The sequence below is a fragment of the Urocitellus parryii genome, chromosome 8 (genome assembly GCF_045843805.1).
Source record: "Urocitellus parryii isolate mUroPar1 chromosome 8, mUroPar1.hap1, whole genome shotgun sequence".
In the NCBI taxonomy this organism is placed as follows: Eukaryota; Metazoa; Chordata; class Mammalia; order Rodentia; family Sciuridae; genus Urocitellus; species Urocitellus parryii.
In genome coordinates this window covers 129778186-129799952 of record NC_135538.1, presented here as the reverse complement: position 1 = coordinate 129799952, position 21767 = coordinate 129778186, and the positions used below count along the sequence as shown (strand labels likewise).

General features: G+C 43.8%; 1 pseudogene; it reads left to right on the top strand.

The window, feature by feature from the left end:
• Positions 1 to 21767, top strand: part of LOC113189889 (SH3 and PX domain-containing protein 2A-like) — a 43127-nt pseudogene that overhangs the window by 1293 nt on the left and 20067 nt on the right.

Sequence of the window (21767 nt, the reverse complement as noted above, 5' to 3'; positions counted from 1 at the left end):
CAGATACTTCCTCCCCATGGCTGCCATCAGATAACCACCTGGTCATAGGAGACGCAGTTTCCAGGGTAAACAGTTCATAACATTTTTAGAGACACCTCTGATGACTCCCCCATTTGGGTGAGCTGTTTCTCTTGGGGTCCCCCAGTCTGCCATCAGTGAAGTAGGAGGCGGTCAGAATGGCAGGCAGGTGAAGTCTGTCCCTACCCTCGACTTAGATGAAGAGGGCAAAAATGAAAAAGGGAAGGATGGCACTCATGGTTCTGCAGTATCCCCATGGTCCTCAGAGACCAAAGAAAGATTGGGGATTCAACCTTGGACAGATGCAGCTTGAGAGGGCCTGTGGGTCTCACTGTATAAGGGGGTGGAGAGGACTGTTTTAAATGGGGGTTAGGAACTCGATATGGGATGCCCTCAAGGTGGGCCACCAAACAAGTGGTAAGAATAACCCAATAGAGTCCAGTCCATTTTGCAGATAATTGAGAGGAGGCAGCAGGCTTTTGGGAGTGGTAAAAGTACCATGTCACCAGGAGACAGAGTGGGAGAAAGAGAAGAGGCAGAATTGGCTTTGCCAGAACAACATCCCTGTGTTGCCAAAGAAGGATCCTAGTGTATGCAAGAAGGAGCCAGAAGAGATGAGGAGCAAGGGGTAGTGGAGAATCAGAGGGTGGTGAGCTGAGCAGGGAGGTGGGCTGTCCATATAGAAGCTCAAAGGGGAGATGTTGAGTGGCTTCTTTGAGAGGGCCTGTGACAGAAGAAGAGCCAAGGAAGGATTTTAGTTCAATCTAAATGTAATTCAAGGGACAGTAGACATTGAGATGGGCTCTGTTTGCCAAATTGAAGGCTCTGATGAGGGCAACAAGTACAGCCTGCTGATATTGGGAGTGGAGGCTTTTACACAACTGAGGCTAGAGAGACTATTGCCTACCCTGCCTGATGAATTCCCTCGTGAAGGAAGAAGCAGCCATCGGTGAACCAGGACTCAGAGTGAACTTGCGAAGGAGAAGGGATGGGAAGGTCGAGAATCTTGGTGCTGGGCCAAGATCTAAGTTAACTTTTGTGTCTCAAGAGGAGTCTTGTCACTGCCATCTCTAGGGGGTAGACTTGTGAGGAGAAGGGGAGGAGAAGGGTAGAGTCACTTCCCCATGGGAGCCAGTGTGTGGATAAAGAAGAGCCCTAGGTGAATGGAAGAAGGTGTGTGGTCATTGTCCTGGGCCCTCAGGCCAGGGTCCAAAGGGTTGAGAAAAGCTGTTGGGGTCAAGTCTGCTCTGCAAAGAGAGGGACAGCATCAGCAAAGAGGGAGAGCAGGTGTTGTGTTTGGGCAGAAAATGGAGGAGGTTTTGAGACAGATGTGAATGGTGGTGTGAGGTGATAGAAAGACTGGAAACGTTCACCTCAGAAGTGGGTCATGGGAAGGCACTGGCCAACAGAATAAGAGATGGTCCTAAGGTAAGGGTGAGGGTCAGGGGAGCAGCAGGTGAGTCTGCATGGAAGCATATATAAGGGGAGAAGCAGAGCATAGCCCCCAACTTTGTGACGATGTCCCTTCCCATAAGGGGAACAGGAAACTGTGGAATGACCAAAAAGGAATGAGTAAAAATTAGAGAGCCACAAGCACAAACAAGGCTAGGTGTCTGTAAGGGTTGGTGTTCGGCCGACAGAACACCTTGAGGACTCAATATGTAGCCCTGGTATCTAGGAGGAAGGAGACGGGCCTACCTGACATACGCAGTGTTACCCTGAGTTTCCCTGGAGTGATGGTAGTGGTTGGGTGATGGGGACCTGGATCTTTTCAGTCCTCTGCAGCCAGTCCTAAGAGTTGGAAAGGGGAACCCAAAGGGCCAGGTGGCTGGGGGGCCCCCATGTGCTTTGGGAATGTGAACATCCCAGTGTCGCTCTTGATGACATTTAGGACAAAAATCCAGAATTTATGAGGCTTGGGACATGTACAAACCCAGTGACCCATCTGACCACATTTAAAACAGAGTCTGAGTGGTCCTGAGGGACCTTCCCATGGGCCAGTGACACCAGGGACAAATGGTTTGATCGAGCATCTGCTATCTCTGCTTTTATGCATTCTCACCTCTCTAATTATACACCTTAAAGGTCACTTCCAGAACCTCAGCTTTGGGATTTAGAAGCCCCCTCTCAAAGCATCTGTCACAAGGAGACAAAATTGCAATATATGCAGTCCAGGGGAGAAATAAAGAATGTCCACATGCTTCTGCCCCTTTCGTGCTTTATTCACTCAAATTACTCAATGCAATTTCACACTATAGGTTCTTTTATTTAACATTTATTTTTTAGATGTAGATGGATACAACACCATGCCTTTATTTTTATGTGGTGCTGAGGATCGAACCTGTGTCCCACCCATGCTAGGTGAACGCTCTACCGCTGAGCCACAATCACAGCCCTCTAGATGTTCTTAATCAAGAAAATGACAATCCTTAATGCTAGGCACTGCAATAGACATAATCAATTCACAGCAAACAATTCTAGATTAACTAATTCACAGCAAACAATTCTAGATTAATTTTAAGCACTGCAAACACATTTAATCATGACAGCCTAATAACAGACCTTTCCTCTGCATGCTTATTTTTCTCAAGCCTGCTTGCTGAGCCAATCCCCCCAAACACCCTTTACCTTTCAGGGGAACAAAAGAATGCTTCTCCCTCCCTGTTCTCAAGGGTAGGTTTTGGGAGTCTCTGCTATGTCTCTAACAACTCTCTTCCAATTTAATCTTTTCTTTTTAGTACTTATAAGGTTCTTGCTTAGCACCTGGATGACCATCTTAAATGACAGCTGCCATTTTAAGGAAAACATTTCACTTTCCCGTCCAAGGGAGTTACTGAGAAAGGCTCATCACTCCCTCATACCAACTAAACCCTTAACCACCGGCATTAGGGCCCACTGAGCTCTGATTCCTCAGCTTCCCCCATAAAAGTCCCAGAACTCAAGATTGTTCTGCCTCTCTCTCCTATAGAGAGATGGCCTTCACTTGTCAAGTCTATAAAATGAACTCATGTGTATCTCTGCCAAGTCTCTGTCTTTCATTTGTTGCTCATCTATCTTTCATTTCTTGCTTTACCTTCACCCTCATCCCAGATTTTCAGTTTTTTTTTTTTTTTTTTTTGGAAAAGAATCTTTAAGGACATCAACTTTACATGCCAGTGCATACCAACTAAATTTAGAAAGTATAAGTACAAATTAAAGAATGCATATCATTGTGTTCATATGGGCTCTTGTTCTTCTCTCACATAGACAATTTTCTTCAAATTAAAACTCCCCCCCCGGAGTCTCATTCATATTGGATTTACTTATTCACTTATTTGTTCACATACTTTTGTAGTTCTCAGGATGGAACCCAGGTCCTTCCCCATGCTAGGCAAGTGCTCTACGACTGAGATATGGCCCCAGGCCCTCAGTTATCTTTTATGAAGTTCACTGATTTCTGTAGAAAAGCATGGGTTCTGGGTACCTAGATTGTACAGCTGAAATTGACCAGTGTTCCAGAAGGGGATCTAGACTCTTTTGATGCAGATGCACAAAGGAATGTGCACCTTTCAGGAGCACTCCAGGGAGTGGAACCCAGTCCCCTTCTGACCTGGCCACCCTTACACACCCGGTCCTGTTTGTCATGACATCCTACAGTTGTGGGCTGTCTCACAGCACAAATGTACCTAGAGTCAAAAGATGAGGAGCTCAAAGAGCAGTCTGGGTGCTTTATTCCCAGGGTTGTGTGGGGACACATGCAGCTCACAGTACTTACACAATTCAAGGAGTCTGGACACACTAGAATATCTTCAAGTCCCTTTTTGGTTATGAAAACCCTTAAAAAAACAGTGATGACACATCTCATATTGCAGATTTCCTTTCCTTTATTTGATCCTAGAATCCAGCAGCAGAGCAGAATGAATGCTGTTCATAACTTCCACATCGCCACAAACGCAAGTTAGACATAGAGCCAGAGGAAAGGAAGTGTTATAAAGAGGGGTGAGGCACACAGATCGCTGTGTGGGGGACAGATGGGCTGGCTGTGTAGGACCTGGACTCTGCTACCTGTCCCAAGAGTGAGCTGCAGTCTTCTTACAGATCCAACTGGGTTCTAGTTCACTGTGTATGGAGAAGCCTTCAGGCCCAAATTAGAATATGTACACAGGCATCTTTAGGATAACTCAAAAGAAGTTTGGGTGGACCTCCTTCTCCTCTTTGGATGGGAAGCTAAGGCTAAGGTCACTGCATAACCCCACCAGCCTGAGTCCTCAGCAGGAGTCGTCGTTTAGGGGATCTTGATCTAAAACCAGGCAGCACAGGCAGGGCCAGAAATTTGCCCACAGCCACCTCATCCTTACTCATCCTCTGATCATCTGCTGATTGAAAACCTTCTGTCCCTGGGTAGGGAGAGATGGGAAGTGTTAGGGGAATAACTGTCAGTTATGAGCTGCCTTCTCCCCCACCAGAAGGTGGTAATTTATTAAGTTTACTTTAGACACATTCACAAGTGTTATCTACCTATATAATTCTACTATTTTGATGAAAACCAATATGGATGGTTTCATTGACCATGACTTGGAAAAGTCTGAAATCCACCAAGGGTGGAAACTGTGGGCAACTTGGGAATGGGAGAAAAAGACACAGGGTTGGACAGCAGGTGTTTCTGACATCAGGGAGGCCACCAACTGGTGAGTATTCTTGCAGAATCAGGGACCCGAGGGCACATCTCCCAGGCAACATTTGCTCCAGGCAGTTTCCAGGGATCTTTAGGTTGTGAGAAGTTCACAGGCAAAGGAAAATTTGAGGAGCCTGAGTAAAAAGTAATTCAGGAATTGAGGAAAGAGAGACGGAAAGAGAGAGAGTGCTTGGATGATGAGCCATGTGAGGGGAGGACTTACAGGGAAGATGTAGAAGAAAAGGTTTGATTGGAGGCAGTTACAGAATTGCATTTCTGGTTTGTTCTGTCTTTGTGTTAGTCAGCTTTTTACGCTGTCACTACAACACCCAAGCCCAGCATCTACAGAGGAGAAAAAGTTTATTTGGGGACTCATGGTTTCAGAGGTCTCAATGCACACACAGCAGATTCGATTTCTTGGGCCCTCACCTTCAAGGTGAGGTTGACCATTATGGTGGGAGATTGTGGCAGAGGGAAGGTGCTCACATTATTAGAGAACAGAGAGGGTGAGAGAAGCCCCTTGCCAGATACAAAATATACACACCATATTCACACCCCCAATAATAAGATTCCTCCAGCCATACACCAGGTGCCCCCTATTATTACTCAGTTAATCCCATTAGGAATAACTTACTGACAAAGTTAAGGCTATAAACCAATCATGTCTCCTCCAAACCCATTCTCTCACAGGTGAGCTGTTGGGAGACACAGCATCTAAACCATGATGGATTTCTTGGGTATCTGTTGGAAAATATCCCTGTTCACATCACAGTTTAATACTTACAGTTGGTTGAGATGATCTTTGGTATCTGTTTCACATAATGACTTACAACAAATGACCCATATTTAATTTCCTATGTGTGCAGTGAAGTAGGGCTAAGGCTATTTCAGAGACCTCATTGCTTTTTAGTTTCCACAACAATGAAAATTTAGTCTCTCAATTGAATTCTAAATTTCTCTGCCATTTGTCTGTGTGTAGCCAGCTGGAAGGGGTGACTTCATGCCAAAGCCCTGCCTTCTCTTACCACCCTTGACTTAGTTCAGGAGGCAGGTAGATGTTTCTGTCAACCTAAGTCACAAAAGACAGTGGCTCTCTGTGGTGAGCCGTTTCTGTGAACTGTGGCCGCCATTACAAGATGGCGCTGGTTTCCCCTGTAGTCTGTGACAAACAACTCCTTATCAGAATGAGTTGGCACGCTGTGACTTGGCACCCTGTGAGAAAAGTCCACGTGGCAGCTTCGCATTGGGGCTTGAGGTGATTTATTAAGGCTGGGAGGGGCATCCGAGAGAGAGAAGAAAAAGTATCAAGGACCTGAATAAACTGCTGAGAGAAGATTCCCGAGTTGCGTCTTCCTTGCGGGCAAGGGGTCGCGACAAGTGGTGCCGAGACCCGGGAACCAGAACTTTCAGTCAGTCAGGGGTGGTGCACCGGTTAATCCCAGGTAAGTGGGATCTGCTATGAAAGCAGGGATAGTCCCAGTACGTGGGATCCGCGTCCAAAGCGGGGTCAGCTCCTCTACAAAGAAAGAGAGAGCCTCATGTTTATTGCAGCTGCACTGTGTACTTTCACTTTTGTTTTCTGTGTTTCTTTTGTTGTGTCATCTCGTTTTTGTTTTTTGTGGTATCTCTTGTTGTTTTTTGTGCGTCTTTTGTTGTTGTGTCATGGGTGCCGCGTCTTCAAGTCCGCTCCTCCTGGCCCTAGATGACCTGTTACGTTCCAAGGGCCTGGAAGTGAAACGTAGTACTTTAAAGAGATTTTTACAGAAGATAGATATTGCTGCACCGTGGTTTGCATTCTCGGGCAGCCTTACTATACCTAGCTGGGATAAATTAGGCAAAGACCTTGACTTTGCTTCTGAGCAGGGCATATTAGAGGGTGGGGTGATACCCCTTTGGAAGATGGTCCGTAGTTGCCTCACAGATGGCAGATGTCAGGAAGCACTTACTAAAGGACAGGAAGTTTTAGAGCAATTACATGAGGAGAAGTCAGAAACGGCAGAAAGTGAGGTATCTCAGGAGGATGGGAGTGTGCGGAGCATGAAACAGGGGAGGAGGCGGCTGTCTCCGGCAAGAAGTGAGATATCTCAGAAGGATGGGAATGTACGGAATGTGAAACAGGGGAGGAGACGATTGTATCCAGATCTCAGTGCGCTGCGCACACCCCCATGCGAAAGTGGGTCAGAGAAAGAGGAGGATGAGGAGGAGGAGCTTGGGAGGCTGTCTTGTCAGCTAGGGAGTGTAGGCATGGGAGAAGGGAACAGAAATAAACAGGGGCTCAAGAAAAATGATCCTCCAGATCCACCGCCGTATGGTGGGGGTGTTTCGGGGAGAGCTTTCCATGCCCAAACATGGAGGGCTGTTAATGCTGAGATGGGTCTTGCTTATCCAGTTTTTCAGGATGACAATAGGGGAAGATTCCATGAACCCTTAGATTTCAAAATTGTGAAGACCCTGGCGGAGTCCGTGCGTACTTATGGGGTGGATGCCGCCTTCACACTAACTCAGGTGGAGGGTTTGTCTAGATACTGCATGACTCCCTCTGACTGGGCTAGCCTTGTTCGGGCTTGTGTTTCCCCGGGTAAATATTTGGACTGGAGAGCATTTATGCTAGAGGGCGCAATAGAGCAGGCCGCCCAAAACCAAGCGGCGGGACACCCCGCTTGGGATAAGGACATGCTTTTGGGGCAGGGGAGATTTGCTAATCAACAGACAGGATTTCCTCTTGAGGTATATGACCAAATTAACAGCATTTGCATTCGGGCATGGAAATCACTTCCAAATAGAGGAGAGGTATCTGGTAATTTGACCAAGATTCTACAAGGCCCTACAGAACCCTTTTCAGATTTTGTTGCAAGGATGGTAGATGCCGCTGGAAAGATTTTTGGGGATCCTGATAGAGCCATGCCCCTTATCAAGCAATTGGTTTTTGAGCAATGCACCAAGGAATGTAAAGCAGCAATCACTCCTTATAAAAACAAGGGCATAGAAGCATGGATGAAGGTGTGTAGAGAGATTGGAGGACCTTTAACTAATTCAGGCCTTGCAGCTGCTGTCCTTCGGATTGCCAAAGGGGGCGGTCCTGGTGCCAGAACATGCTTCCATTGTGGTCAATCTGGTCATTTCAGACGGGAATGTCCCAAAAAAGACAGTTTTACTGGACCTCCTTACGGTGGCCCTTCCAATGGCCTTCGTCTACCGGGGTTGTGTCCAAGATGCAAAAAGGGGAAACATTGGGCAAGAGAGTGTCAATCAGTGAGAGACATCCATGGACAGCCTGTTTCAGCTGGGCCAAAAAACGGCCAACGGGGCCCCCGACCCCAGGGCCCACAAATATATGGGGCAATGGAGAATGTCACACCCGCACCCGAGACATGGCCGTCTCTACGCCATCCCATGAAACGCGGAGAGCCACTACAGGCGCCGCAGGATTGGACCTCTGTTCCACCTCCAGGCTCGTATTGACACCTAAGATGGGAGTCCAATTGGTAGAAACTGAGTTTAAAGGGCCTTTACCACCTGGCACTGTAGGTTTGCTAATTGGACGTGCATCCTCTATCTTGCAAGGTCTTCATGTTTTCCCTGGAGTCATCAGCCCTGATGCTGTAGGGACAGTAAAGGTTATGGTGGAAGCTCCAAGGGGCATTGTGTCTATCTCTCCAGGGGATCGGATTGCTCAATTACTAATTTTGCCTAGCTTGCATACCCACTTCCCTTCTGACTCAAGGTCACGGACGGGAGATGAGATTGGTGCCACCGGAGGAAATTGTGCCTATTTGTCACTGAATATGAGCAATCGCCCCACTTTGGAGTTAAGCATAGAAGGTAAATCTATTGTGGGATTGCTGGACACAGGGGTGGACCGTAGCATTATAGCCCTTAAGGACTGGTCTAAGGGATGGCCAGTGCAGACTTCTGATCAATCCCTAAGAGGACTTGGATATGCCCAAGCCCCTCAAATCAGCTGTAGACATCTATCTTGGAAGGACCCGGAAGGACATCATGGTACTTTTCAGCCTTATGTACTTGATTTGCCTGTTTCTTTATGGGGCCGTGATCTGATGAATGACATGGGGTTTACTCTTAGCAATGACTATTCCCCGGTGTCTCAACAAATTATGCTAGATATGGGGTATAGGCCAGGTCTAGGACTAGGAAAACACCTACAGGGGCGTAGGCATCCTATGCAAGGTCATCAAAAGCTTAACAGATTTGGTCTGGGTTTTTCCTAGGGGCCACTGGGGCTCAAATACCCATAACATGGCTCACCGAGGAGCCTGTTTGGGTGCCTCAGTGGCCTCTTCCCTCGGTTAAATTGGCAGCAGCCCATGACCTAGTTAAAGAACAACTTGACTTGGGTCACATCCAACCTTCTACTTCTCCCTGGAATACTCCCATATTTGTCATTAAGAAAAGGTCAGGGAAGTGGCGCCTACTGCATGATCTACGAGCGGTTAATGCTCAAATGCAACTTATGGGGCCCATTCAAAGAGGGCTGCCTCTGCTCTCCTCTGTTCCTCAGGGCTGGCATATTATTGCTATTGACATTAAAGACTGTTTCTTTTCTATTCCTTTGCATCCTAAAGACTCACAGCGTTTTGCATTCACCCTTCCCTCGTGTAACCACGAGGAACCAGATCAAAGGTTTGAGTGGGTAGTGTTGCCGCAGGGCATGGCTAATAGTCCTACGATGTGTCAGATGTATGTGGGGAAGGCACTCGTACCTCTCAGACAAAAGTATTCCTCCATTAAGATCATTCATTATATGGATGATGTACTATTGGCTGCTAAATTAGAACAAAGGGTTAATGAGGCTTATAAAGACCTAATAAACCTGTTAGCTCAATATGGACTGCATATCGCACCTGAAAAGGTTCAAACGGGGGATTCTATTAAGTATTTGGGAGCAACGATTGGGTATGACAAATTAAAACCACAAAAAATCACCATAAGAACTCAGGATCTCCAAACCCTAAATGATTTTCAAAAACTGCTGGGAGATATTAATTGGATAAGAGGATATTTACATATTCCTAATATTGTGCTTCAGCCCTTGTATGCTACTCTTAAGGGTGATCCAGATCTTACTTCCCCTCGTAGCCTCACCAAAGAGGCTAGAGCGGCCCTTATGAAAGTAGAAGAGGCTATACAGCATGCCACTCTATACAGGCTCCAGAGTGATAAACCTTTCCAGTTATGTGTGCTTGCCACTATGCGGCAGCCTACTGGAGTACTGTGGCAAGATGGGCCTTTACTATGGATCCACCCACATGTGTCTCCAGGAAAATCCTTAGAATACTATCCTGATGCTGTTGCAGCGTTAGCACTTAAAGGGATTCAACAAAGCATTCAATTTTTCGGACAGTCGCCTTCTTCTCTTATCATACCCTACACTAAAGCTCAACTTAATGTTTTGTGTGCTACTCTAGACAACTGGGCTATTCTATGCTGCTCATTTCAAGGAGATATTGATAATCATTACCCTTCCCATCCATTACTCAATTTTGTTAAAGAGCATCCCATCATTTTCCCTAAGGTGACTTCACCCAGTCCTATTCCGGGGGCTGTTAATATTTTTACTGATGGTTCCAAGTCTGGAATGGGAGCTTATGTAATTAATGATTCTCCCCCTGTCCAGCATCAATTTGCTCCAGGAAATCCACAATGGGTAGAACTACAAATTGTTATTGAGGTTTTTAAGCAGTGTTCTTTTCCTTTTAATCTCATTTCGGACTCCGTCTATGTGGTACAAGCACTAAGAGTCCTGGAGGCCGTGGGAGCTATTAGTGATGCCCATAATGTATCTGTTTACTTTACTCAACTTCAACAGCTTATCTGTAGCCGCACTGCTCCTTTTTATCCAATGCACATCCGGGCTCACACCTCTCTTCCTGGTCCGTTATCACAGGGCAATGCCTGTGCGGACTCAGCCACTAGAGATCACTTGATATGCTTGGCTTCCTCCTTGGAGGGGGCTAAATTATTTCACCAAAACTTCCATGTTAATGCTTTAACGCTACGCAGGCGTTTTTCCATTTCAAGAGCAGATGCTCGTCAGATAGTATTACAATGTCCTCATTGTGTCACATTTCTTCATCCCCCTCATTATGGCGTAAACCCACGGGGATTAAAGCCATTGGTTGTCTGGCAAATGGATGTGACACACATTCCTGACTTTGGTAACTTCAAGTATGTACATGTCTCTGTTGATACGTGCTCTGGAATTATTCACGCTTCTGCTTTATCGGGAGAAAAGGCACGTAATGTTATTACTCATTGCCTAGAGGCATGGGCAGCATGGGGTGCTCCTACATCCCTTAAGACTGATAATGGACCTGCTTATACTGGCAGACAATTTACATCCTTTTGTTCTACTATGGGAGTGCAACTTACTCATGGTCTGCCTTACAATCCTCAAGGACAAGGCATTGTTGAGCGTGCTCATCGCACCTTAAAGGAAACTTTACAAAAACAAAAAGGGGGAATAGGAGCTGAACACACTCCTAAAGAACGCCTGTCCTTAGCTCTCTTTACCATTAATTTTTTGAATTTGGATATTCATGGTCGCTCTGCGGCCGATAGACATGTGTCCCCTCAGCCCTCTGTGATTGGCTATGTTAAGTGGAAAGATGTTCTTACGGGCCAATGGAACGGCCCCGACCCCGTGCTGACATGGGCACGAGGATCTGTATGTGTTTTTCCCCAGGATCGCACGGAACCGCTGTGGGTCCCTGAACGCCTGACAAGAAGAGTCTTGACTCCAGCCAACCAGCAACAAGAGATACCACAGCAATCCTGTGATGAGGATCTTCATCCTGCTAAGTGCTCTGGCTCTGATGTTGATGCCGATGGTACAGGCGACACCGATGCAGTGGTGGGCAGTGGCACGGGCATGGCCGATGCCGATGCCGGTTCATGGTAATTCTAGTGTTCTCCCTACTCTTTTTTCTACCTCATGTGAGATGTCTGCTCCCTGTGCTTCTCCTAGAGGGGACATAGAGAGCATTTTTAATCAATCTCAAGTTAATCTCACAGGAGTTTTTTGCTTCAGCCTTGGGAACGCTAATTGCATTAGCCTTAAGACCAAAAATTTGACTAACTGGGAGGACCCATTGCGGTCCAGTCAGGACTCGGGGAGCATTATCAGTGCCGTACTGAGCCAAGTAGTTTCGGGGAAGCAATCAGGCTCAGGGACCCCCGCAAATAGCTCTGCTTTAAATATAACTACCTTGGCTATTATCTCCGAGGTGCTAATCCCAGTGCCTTCTTCTTCTAATAGTATCTATCATGCCACTCATTTCAAGGCCTCTCCTTACTGTACCCCTAATCTTGGTTTTCCCCCAACATTTACGCCTTGTCAGGATCATTCTTGGGAGAAACATCAAGTTGCTAAAGGTTTCTCCCTTTCTCCTTCTCTTAAGAGGCATGTTTATGACTTTAATAACAGTGCCAACTCTTCTACAGGAGTGGGTTGGTCCTGGTTTCAGTGGCTGATTTCCAATGAAAGGGGGGCTTCAGCCGATATTTCTACATTGGCTCAATTGCTAGGAGCCAAAAGCTGGTTGGCTAATGTTTCTGGCACTGTTAGGGAGAGTGAACGAGGAAATAGACTTACATCTGTTTCGTTCAACTCTCTGTTATATAGTGCCACATTACCCCCTGCAATGGTCTGTGTCCAATCCCCGTTCCTGTTCCTTTTGGCTAATGACACCTCGTCAGGGATGCTAGATTGTTCTAATGTTACCTGTCTCTTATCTGAGTGTTGGAATGGTTCTTGGACTGTAGCAGTGGTTATGAAAATTCCAACTTTTGTCCCAATCCCGGTAACTGCAGATCCTGAAAAATTCCCCATTGTTGAGCTATTTCGAGTCCGCAGGGATTTTGGAATTACAGCAGCCATAGTGACAGCCGTGGCGGTATCTGCTGCTGCAGCGGTTACGACCGCAGTGGCCATGGCCAATCAAGTACAAACTGCTGCCACCATTAATCGAGTTGTTCAACAAACTTCCATCATACTCGAATCCCAAAACACAATCAACCAACATATTTTGTCAGGGATTTTAGCTGCCAACCAAAGAATAGATTTACTCCAAGCTCAGATAGAAGAATTAGCTGACTTGGTGCTTTTGGGTTGCGTTGACCAACGTGCACATTTATGCATAACCTCTGTCAGATTTAATGATTCCAGGAATGCTTCCCGCATCATTGGCGGATATTTGGCCGGAAACTGGTCCATGGAAGCGGAAGACATGATCCAGTCTCAACTAACCCAAATAGCTGTCTTGAATAGTACCCGTGTCGATCCCGTGACCTTGGGACAATTCACCGATTGGATATCTTCTGCCTTTTCCTTTTTTAAAGAGTGGGTGGGGGTAGGCGTTTTTGGTGCAATGTGTTGCTTCGGTATGTTCCTCTGTTTGTGGTTTCTCTGTCGCCTCAAGGCCCGCAATGCTCACGATAAGGCTATGATCATACAAGCTCTTGCAGCTTTGGAAAATGGCAATTCACCTCAAGTCTGGCTTGCGCATCTTAAACAGTAAATCTTTGACATGGTCGTTGCACCCCAAGTTATTATAACATTGCACTGGGATCGACATGTCTTTCCTCGCTATTCTCTTAGTGTTGGAAAGCCCTTGCACTCTGCCGGTCTTGCTGCCATTGCACGCAGATGGGTTTCCACACTAGTGCTTCTCTATCGCTTTAAAGTCCGTGCCTTTCTTTCAGGGTGCTGTCAACTTGTTTGTCATTGTACACAGCCACAGTTCAGCCTCGGCTATCCCCCTCCGTCCACCATCGTCACGGTACAGGATGCGAGGCAAGGCACTGCACTTGAGTGATCCTTGGAGTGGACCTCAAGGAGAGCATGTCCTATTGCATGCGGGTTTGACGTCCTTCCTTACCCCACCTTATCCACGCCCCGCCCCACGAAAAAAGGCGTCGGCTGATATGGCCTCAGATCTGGGGAAGGGCCCTCCTTAGGGCTGAGCCGTACTATGCAGCCACTTCTGCACAGTGGGATAGGACCTCTACTCTCGCCTGTATTGTCGTAATAAAACAAAAAAGGGGGAACTGTGGTGAGCCGTTTCTGTGAACTGTGGCCGCCATTACAAGATGGCGCTGGTTTCCCCTGTAGTCTGTGACAAACAACTCCTTATCAGAATGAGTTGGCACGCTGTGACTTGGCACCCTGTGAGAAAAGTCCACGTGGCAGCTTCGCATTGGGGCTTGAGGTGATTTATTAAGGCTGGGAGGGGCATCCGGGGGAGAGAAGAAAAAGTATCAAGGACCTGAATAAACTGCTGAGAGAAGATTCCCGAGTTGCGTCTTCCTTGCGGGCAAGGGGTCGCGACAGCTCTCCAAAGAACAAGTGTAGTCAGACATAATAGGGCAGGAATGCAGGACACCTAAAGAAAGATGAGTCAGAGCCCCATCCAGGAGGCAAAGGGAGACAGGGTATCAAAGGCAGCCTTGAATCAATTATCACAGACTCCACAGATTCAGTACCAAGGGTGGCCTCAGTTCAAGGACAACAGGTGGCTACTGCCAGGTGTCCTCCTAGAGTTTGGGGGGTGCAGGTTGGTGTGGATTTTATGTACAGGTGAGGTTGGGGCTGACTGGTTTGTGATAGTTCCTGCCATCAGGCAGGGCTGCCCAGGGACCCTCCCTTCTCAGCACCCCGCTTCCCCTTCATCAGGATTTGACACAGTTCCTGCTTGTTCATTTGAGCACCATTATATTTCCCCCTTGGGATGAAGATTTTTTTCTCTGGATGCATCACATAATGGTTAGGGTTTGATTCTCTCTCAGTGCCAGGATAGACTTTTCCTGGCTGGTCCAGTCTCCCATTGGAGGGAATTAATAGATGACTAGGAATCAATGTTGAAACTCATAGAGCCACATTTGAACAAGGTGGGTTTGGAGGGAGTGGCTCTCAGTGTTCCTCCACCAGGAAGTCAATATTTAATTCAATTTTGCCTGTTCATTAGGCCTTGGGTACCTCATCTCCAAGCTGCAGCCTTTATTATTCTATGAAGTGTTAGACTTTTGCAGAAATTTTATGAGTACAGGTGTTCATTTTTAAAAAAAAATATTTAGGCCCTGAATTCATTTATTTTTATTTTTTATTTTTTGGCATTGGAGATTGCACCCAGGAGAGCTTTACCACTGAGCTACATTCTCAGCTTTTTTCATTTTTAATTAATTACTTAGTTAATTAAATTATTCATTTATTCAGTTTGGGTACCAAGGTTTGAACCCAGGGGAACTACACCACTGAGCTACATTCCCAGCCCATTTTTTAAAAATTTTTGTTTTGAGACAGGTTCTCACTAAATTACTGAGACAGGCCTTGAATTTGAGATCCTTCTGCCTTAGCCTGCTAAGTAGATGGTGTTATGGGGAGTCCCTCCAGAAAGCACTCTAAGTCTGAATTTCAAATCAAAAGAGAGCTTTATTTACCTGACTAGGCACTGTCACCCACCATAGAGACTCAAGCTCTGTGATAGGACAGCAGCTTCATGGTCCATCAAAAAACTATACAAGCACAAAATCCAAAACTCAGTGACTTGCTTATCGTAATGTAAGCTAGCCAATCATAGAAATTAAAACATTAATAAGTGGGGCCTCTGGGCTCTAGGCAGGACCAGAATTTTCCAGTCAGCAAGCAGCACATTAGCTTTACAGTTCAGTTGAGCATGGTCCTGGGTTCAAGCAGGTCCTAGACAGTCACATCCTGAATTTGGGTGGGGGTCAGTGGGGCGACAATGTACTTCAAAGTCCTGTAGACCCACAATAGCATTCAAGCCCCGGATGTAGCTCTCCATGACCACCACTGCATCCTGAGTAGGGTACAATTTGTGGGGTACAAAGTACAGAATGGCAATTTTTTTTTAAATAAGAAAACAGCTTTCATTTCAGTTTTTCACAAACTGCTCTTGTAACAGTTTTTCATAGGAGGCACCAAAATGGAGTCTCAGGTCTGCCTATGACAGTTCTTGCTTTATAATTGTCTTATCTCACTTTTAAAAATTTTATATCCATCATGTATATTTTTTACTAATCCATAACTGATAACTGACACCCTTATTGATTGTATTTATCAGTTCACAGGACAGCAGATGGGATTACAAGTGTTTACCACCACACTCTGTTTTGAATTACAAGTTTGAAAAGGTAGAGCATTTGTCTAGCATGCATGAGGCCCTGGGTATGATCCCTAGCAACAATAAATAAAGAAATGAATAAATAAATACATAGATATATGGATGAGAGGCCTGTGTTCAAGTAAACTTGTTAGAGGTTTTTTCTTCTTAATCAATTAATCTGAATTTTGTTATGTTCAGGGAAAAAATCCAAATGATAGCTCTTGATGATAAAAATTTAGATTTTTCACATGGTTAAAAATCTTTTGGGAATTTACTGTAAACAGTTATTAACAAGGTGATTTGATTGGCATAGATTTTAATATAGTGTCCAGAATTATGTTTGAAAACATATGAGATTTTTTATGAATTTTTGCCATTTTACAGTAAATATTAATAAAATATCCAAATAAGTATAACTTGAAAAATTTATGTCATATTGGACAGGACTTTCCATCATATCAAATTAGGCTAATTGTCTTAATGTCTCTCTTCTAGAAATCCCTTGTGCAACTATGGAATTTTCTAGAACATCCCAATGTTAGCTCAAGTCCAAGTGACAATGTAGACTTTGATCATAGAGAAGTTAGTAAATAATCTCAAAAGACTTTAAGCACTTCATGAAACTTGGAGTCCTAGATCATTATAAAATATAAGTCATTTAACCAGATTCATGAAATATGTTTAAAGTGAATAAGGAAATTTATGTCCTATGAAATAATACTTCAACTTTTAACAGAGATGACTCAGTTTTCCTTTTCCCATGTAATCAGAGAATTTGATAAAACCAACTTGAAGCCTAAAAACTTACTCTCCCCTCCTCCAGTACTGAGCATTGAGACAGGGGCACTCTACCACTAAGTTACCTGCCCAGTTCTCTTTGTTTTATTTTCAAGCAGGCTTACCAAATGGCCAAGTCTGGCCTGAATCTTGCTATCCTCCTGCCTCAGGCTCCTGAGAATCTGAAATTACAGACTTGGCCCACCACACCTGGCTTAAAATGTACTTCTTAAAGAGCAGCTGTTTGAGAGATGTTCAACTGGAACATTCCAAGTGGAAGCCATTACTGTTTTTAATTGTCTTTGGAATCATTTGGCCACCAATTTCAAAATGTGCTTGAGAAGTAACCATAATAGACTCCTCTGCAGTGCAGAAGAAAGGCTCTCCTGGAGTTTCTTGGAATTTCCAGGTCCCATTCTGTGTTTTATTAATCTCTTGAGAGCCAATGATAAAAATCCTATGATCTTGTTTGGAGAGTAAGGAGTTTAGAAGCAATTTTTTTTTTTTGTGTGTGTGTGTGTAATGTTGTGGTTTTGGCAGAGTCCTCCTGAAAGTCTATTATCAAAGGATCAAGCTTAAGGACCTTCTCCTGCATGGTCCCCTGCCCTACACTTTTGTGAGGCTTTGGTACAAATAATTCCATTTTGATTCTGCAGTCTTTCACAGTAGCATCATCAGCTGGGACACTGTGGCCATGGAATATGCTAAGCTATTACATGGTCAGTATTGGCTCCCTTGAGTTGTCTAAATCTGATGGCAATCACTTGGCATGCATGAGGCTGCTGGACTCTGTGTGTGTGTGTGTGTGTGTGTGTGTGTGTGTAGTACCAGCGATTGTGTACCTGGGGCACTTTACTACTGAGCTACACCCCCAAAACTTTTAATATTTTTATTTGAGACAGGGTCTGACTATGTTGCCCAGGCTGGCTTGGAATCTCGGATCCTTCTGCCTCAGTCTCCCATGTTACTGGGATTGTAAGTGTGCACCTCAGTACCTGGCCATAGAGCACTGAAAACCCTCAACATATTACACTATTCATCAGTGATGAATCCTCTGAAATACAAATAAAAAAACTACCCTATTCAGTATAAATATATATATATATATATATATATATATATATATATATATATATATATATATACAGCTTCTTTACCCATACATGAAGCTAGTATTATTGTGATAGCTAAACCAGGCAGAGACAGATCTCCTTGAATAGTCATAGAAATAACAAGCTGAGAGTGTGGAAGTAAACCAGAACATTGATAGTGGAAATAGAACAGAGAGATGTTCAGGAAAGAGAATCATCTAGGGTAGAAAACTAATTGTGGGTGGCTGGCATTGTGGCTGGTGGTTGAACACTTGCCTAGCACATATGAAACACTGGGTTTGATACTCAGCACTGCATAAAAATAAATAAATAAAATAAAGGTATTGTGTCCAACTCTAGCTAAAAATATGTTTTAAAAAAGAAAACTAGCTGGGCAGTGAGAGAGAAATTGACCGTGATGTTTCAGTTTCCAGTAGAAGAAATGGGAAGTATATCCCACATACAAAGATAGAGCAATTTTCGGGGTGTTTTTCTTCCTTCTGCTGCTAAGAGTTTGGAGTAGTTCCTCCTATTTACATGCATTTTATCCTAATATAGTACTCTGAAACTCAGTTTGGTGTGCGGTAAGTATCGTAATGGAACAAATTATTCTTTCCCTAGACCCACCAAACTTGACCCTTGACAAACATTTTGTAGTCTTCTGTAGCCCATGTTTTCTCCACCCTTCTCAAGTCATAGTAAACTACCATTAAGGACCTGTATTAGGCAAATCTCATATACTTTATGTGTTCTTCTTTTCAGGGTAGTAGACCATTCTGAAGAAAACCTGATGATCTCAAAAAACTTGGGGATGGTATTTGGACCCTGCCTCATGAGGTTAAGGCCTACAACTGCTCCTGTTACCGCCTCATCTTCCCTTGCTGCATATGCCAATCAGGCCCTGTTGGTATAGTTCCTCATTATCAATTCACAGATGATCTTCAATGGGTCCCTAGAGACAGAAAATGTTTTGTGTAGTACAGGTGTTATTGCACCTCGGGTGGATAAAAGCTGTCCTTCCAAACCCATGATATCACCAGAACATTCCACAAAGTCACAATATTTTTCTACAAAGCAAGCGAGTTTTGACCATTATAGAACTGCATTAAATTTATGATGTTTATGTTAACTAGTTAATAGTCTTTGAACTGTTTATTTTGAGATTTTTTTGCTTTTAGTTTAAATTTTTTCTTGTATCAATATGATATCCACACTGCTGATATTGAAATTGAAAAATTTGAATCGGCTACGTCATGTGAGGACTCAGAATGTAAGCAAAATGCATTGGAAAAATTGGATGCAAGTCTCATTGGTGAGTGGTCATGTAACATATACGTTTGCATATTTCAAACCTTGCCAAGAAGTTGTGATTAAAAACCAAGGTGAGAGTTGGGCTTGTAGCTCAGTGGTAAAACGCTTGCCTCAGCATGTGTGAGGCCCTGAGTTGGATCCTCAGTACCATATTAAAAAAAAATAAATAAAGATAAAAATATTGTGTCTATCTACAATTCTCATTCTTAAAAAAAATCAAGGTGAATTAAGTTAAGGTAAGTTCAAACTTCAATGTTTTATTAGATAACTTTGCTAGCCATTGAGAAACTTTAATGAATGTCATTTAAATGAATATCATGCTTTGTTTCTTTCTTGTAAAAAGATATCTTGAAATTCATAAATTATTTTTGTTCTCCTTCTGAAATTTGTTTTCACATTTACTTCTTTGTCATCAATTAAAGTCAAAGAAGAAACAAGCTGGACTCCTGAAACTCAAAAAAAATAGACTCCTAAAGTTTTTTGATGTCTCTTGACCTGTGAAATAAAGGGACATGATGTACACATGTCTTCCATTTTCTTGGCTGCAGTCCTTTTGTTCATTGTTTTTTGATCACTTTATTTCAGTGAATGGTTTCTGGTAAGGGGGTTGAAAACCTTCCATTTGTTACTGCTTTAGTAGAGCTAAATCAGAATTTTTCAACATATAGCCATATATGTTAAATTTGATATATAAAATTAATGAAATCTCAATGAGTGAAGCCTGAAAATGTCAGAAAACAAAAGGAGTCCATTACCTCTCTGTGAAGAAAAGCACTGGACTCAATGATTCCCTTTATCTGATTTGATCTTATTAGCCCTTCTGTGCTATGAACATTGGCCTCATTTAATCCATAGCTAACAGTCTGAGGAAGGTTAATATTGCCAAAGGTCATGTCCCTAAATTATTGTTGATTCATGATTTCAACTTCATCCTATCTAAATGTAACCTTGTTTCACTGTCCAATGAAATTTGATTCCCAGTTAGGTATAGTAATAACAATAAATAATTTTAAAATATTTTGAAGTTTTCATTACATACCATGTAATTCTGAGCCTTTTCTTTATTAGATTATTAACACCACATGCCATCATAGCTCCATATAGGATTCTGTCTTGACAGAAGAATGCAGGCAGGGCTAGTGCACTAGACTTGCCCAGGGCAGAACTGGAGCAGGAGATGAGCAAGCACCCAGGCAGCTGGCTGCAGAGCCAGCACTCTTCATGGTGCTAGAAGTTCTGCAGGACTGTAAATATGTTCTGGTGCCATCCAACCACAATGGCTCCATTTCCTTTTATCATTGTGGAGAAGGGTCCAGGACAGCAAATCATATGAGCACTGCACAGGAAACAGGGAAGAGAGGCCAGCAGCCTCAGGTGAAGAAGAAGGTCAGATGAGATGATGAACTTGCAAGTGATGCTGGTGTGCACTGTCTGCAAACCACTGCCCAAGGATATGGGAAAAGGACAAGGTGGCAGGGATGAGGACTCTGGGCTATGAACAGGGCCATTGGAAATCCGTCAGACCACTGGCAAAGCACACAGTTGTCTGATGTTTTTTTCAGCAGGGAGAGGAGGATCATGGCCAAAGGGCTGCACCTTTCTAGCAACAGGAGCTTCTGGGGTACACTCAACAAAGACAGAGTGTGAGGAGGTAGGGTTCTAGGTGAGAAAACAGGAACCCTGAGACCAGACTAGAGGAGAAAGAGAAGGAAGTAAATCTGGAATAACCAGGACCAGTAGCAGAATGGCAATTTTGTCAGCTCTTCAAACTTCTTTTGACCAGTGGATGTTGCCATGTATTAGTGGATCAGCTGGGAGAGCACCCAAATACTCTCTGTTATGTTGCCCTCAGTATGGACAGAATGAAACTGGAAAGCAGATTAATTGACAGGCAAAGTCCTTGGGATTCATGACATGGCTTTTGTAGGTGTACAGAATAGTGTTACGTTTCTATAGTTACTATTGTCTGCCAGTTGAAATCAGGAAAGTCCTTACCCAGAAAATATTCATTCATGGGTAGTATATTAAAACAAGTTACTTTAGGAAATGTTTTTTTTTTGTTTGTTTGTTTTAATTTTATGTGATTTGTGGCTATCCGTTGTACTGATTAAGATCAATTTTAAAAAGTAATGCTTTAATTCAAAATCTGCCTTTATTTTTAATTCCTCTGCATAGATAACTGAGAATATCATGTTGGAAAAAATATGAAAGACTATATTGTTTGAGAGAGTGCCCATTTATAAATAACCACACTTTCTTATTAATCATGCTCCATGAAGTTAAAAACAAAAAACAAAAAACCTCTTCTTTGTCAGATATCAAAGAACTTGAATCATCATCCCAAAAGATGGACACTATGTGAAAAACCATGAAACAACTTAGTCTGAAATCTGATGTGGCAACAAATGATATACAGAGGCCTATGCCAAGCACCAAGATCAGACATTTCCATTTGCCTATAGATAGGTTCCATTTTGCAAGCTCTCCTAATGAGAGAAACAGCAGAAATGTGGGGAATGTCACTTCAGAAAAGTTTTGCCAGAATCTTACCTTTGAAGGACTTAATAAAAAAGATACCCCTACTACTGTTGGTTCCCAATTTAATGGCTTTGATCAGTAGATTCCACAAAAAACTCAGGGACAACAATGTGAACCAAAGAACTTAACTGGCATGAGTGCAGTTATTGTGCCAAGTGCACTCCAGGAAAAAGTGACAATGAGAGTCAGGGTTAGTGGTGACCATTCCAGAGGTGCCACAGAGCGCAACATGCCAGC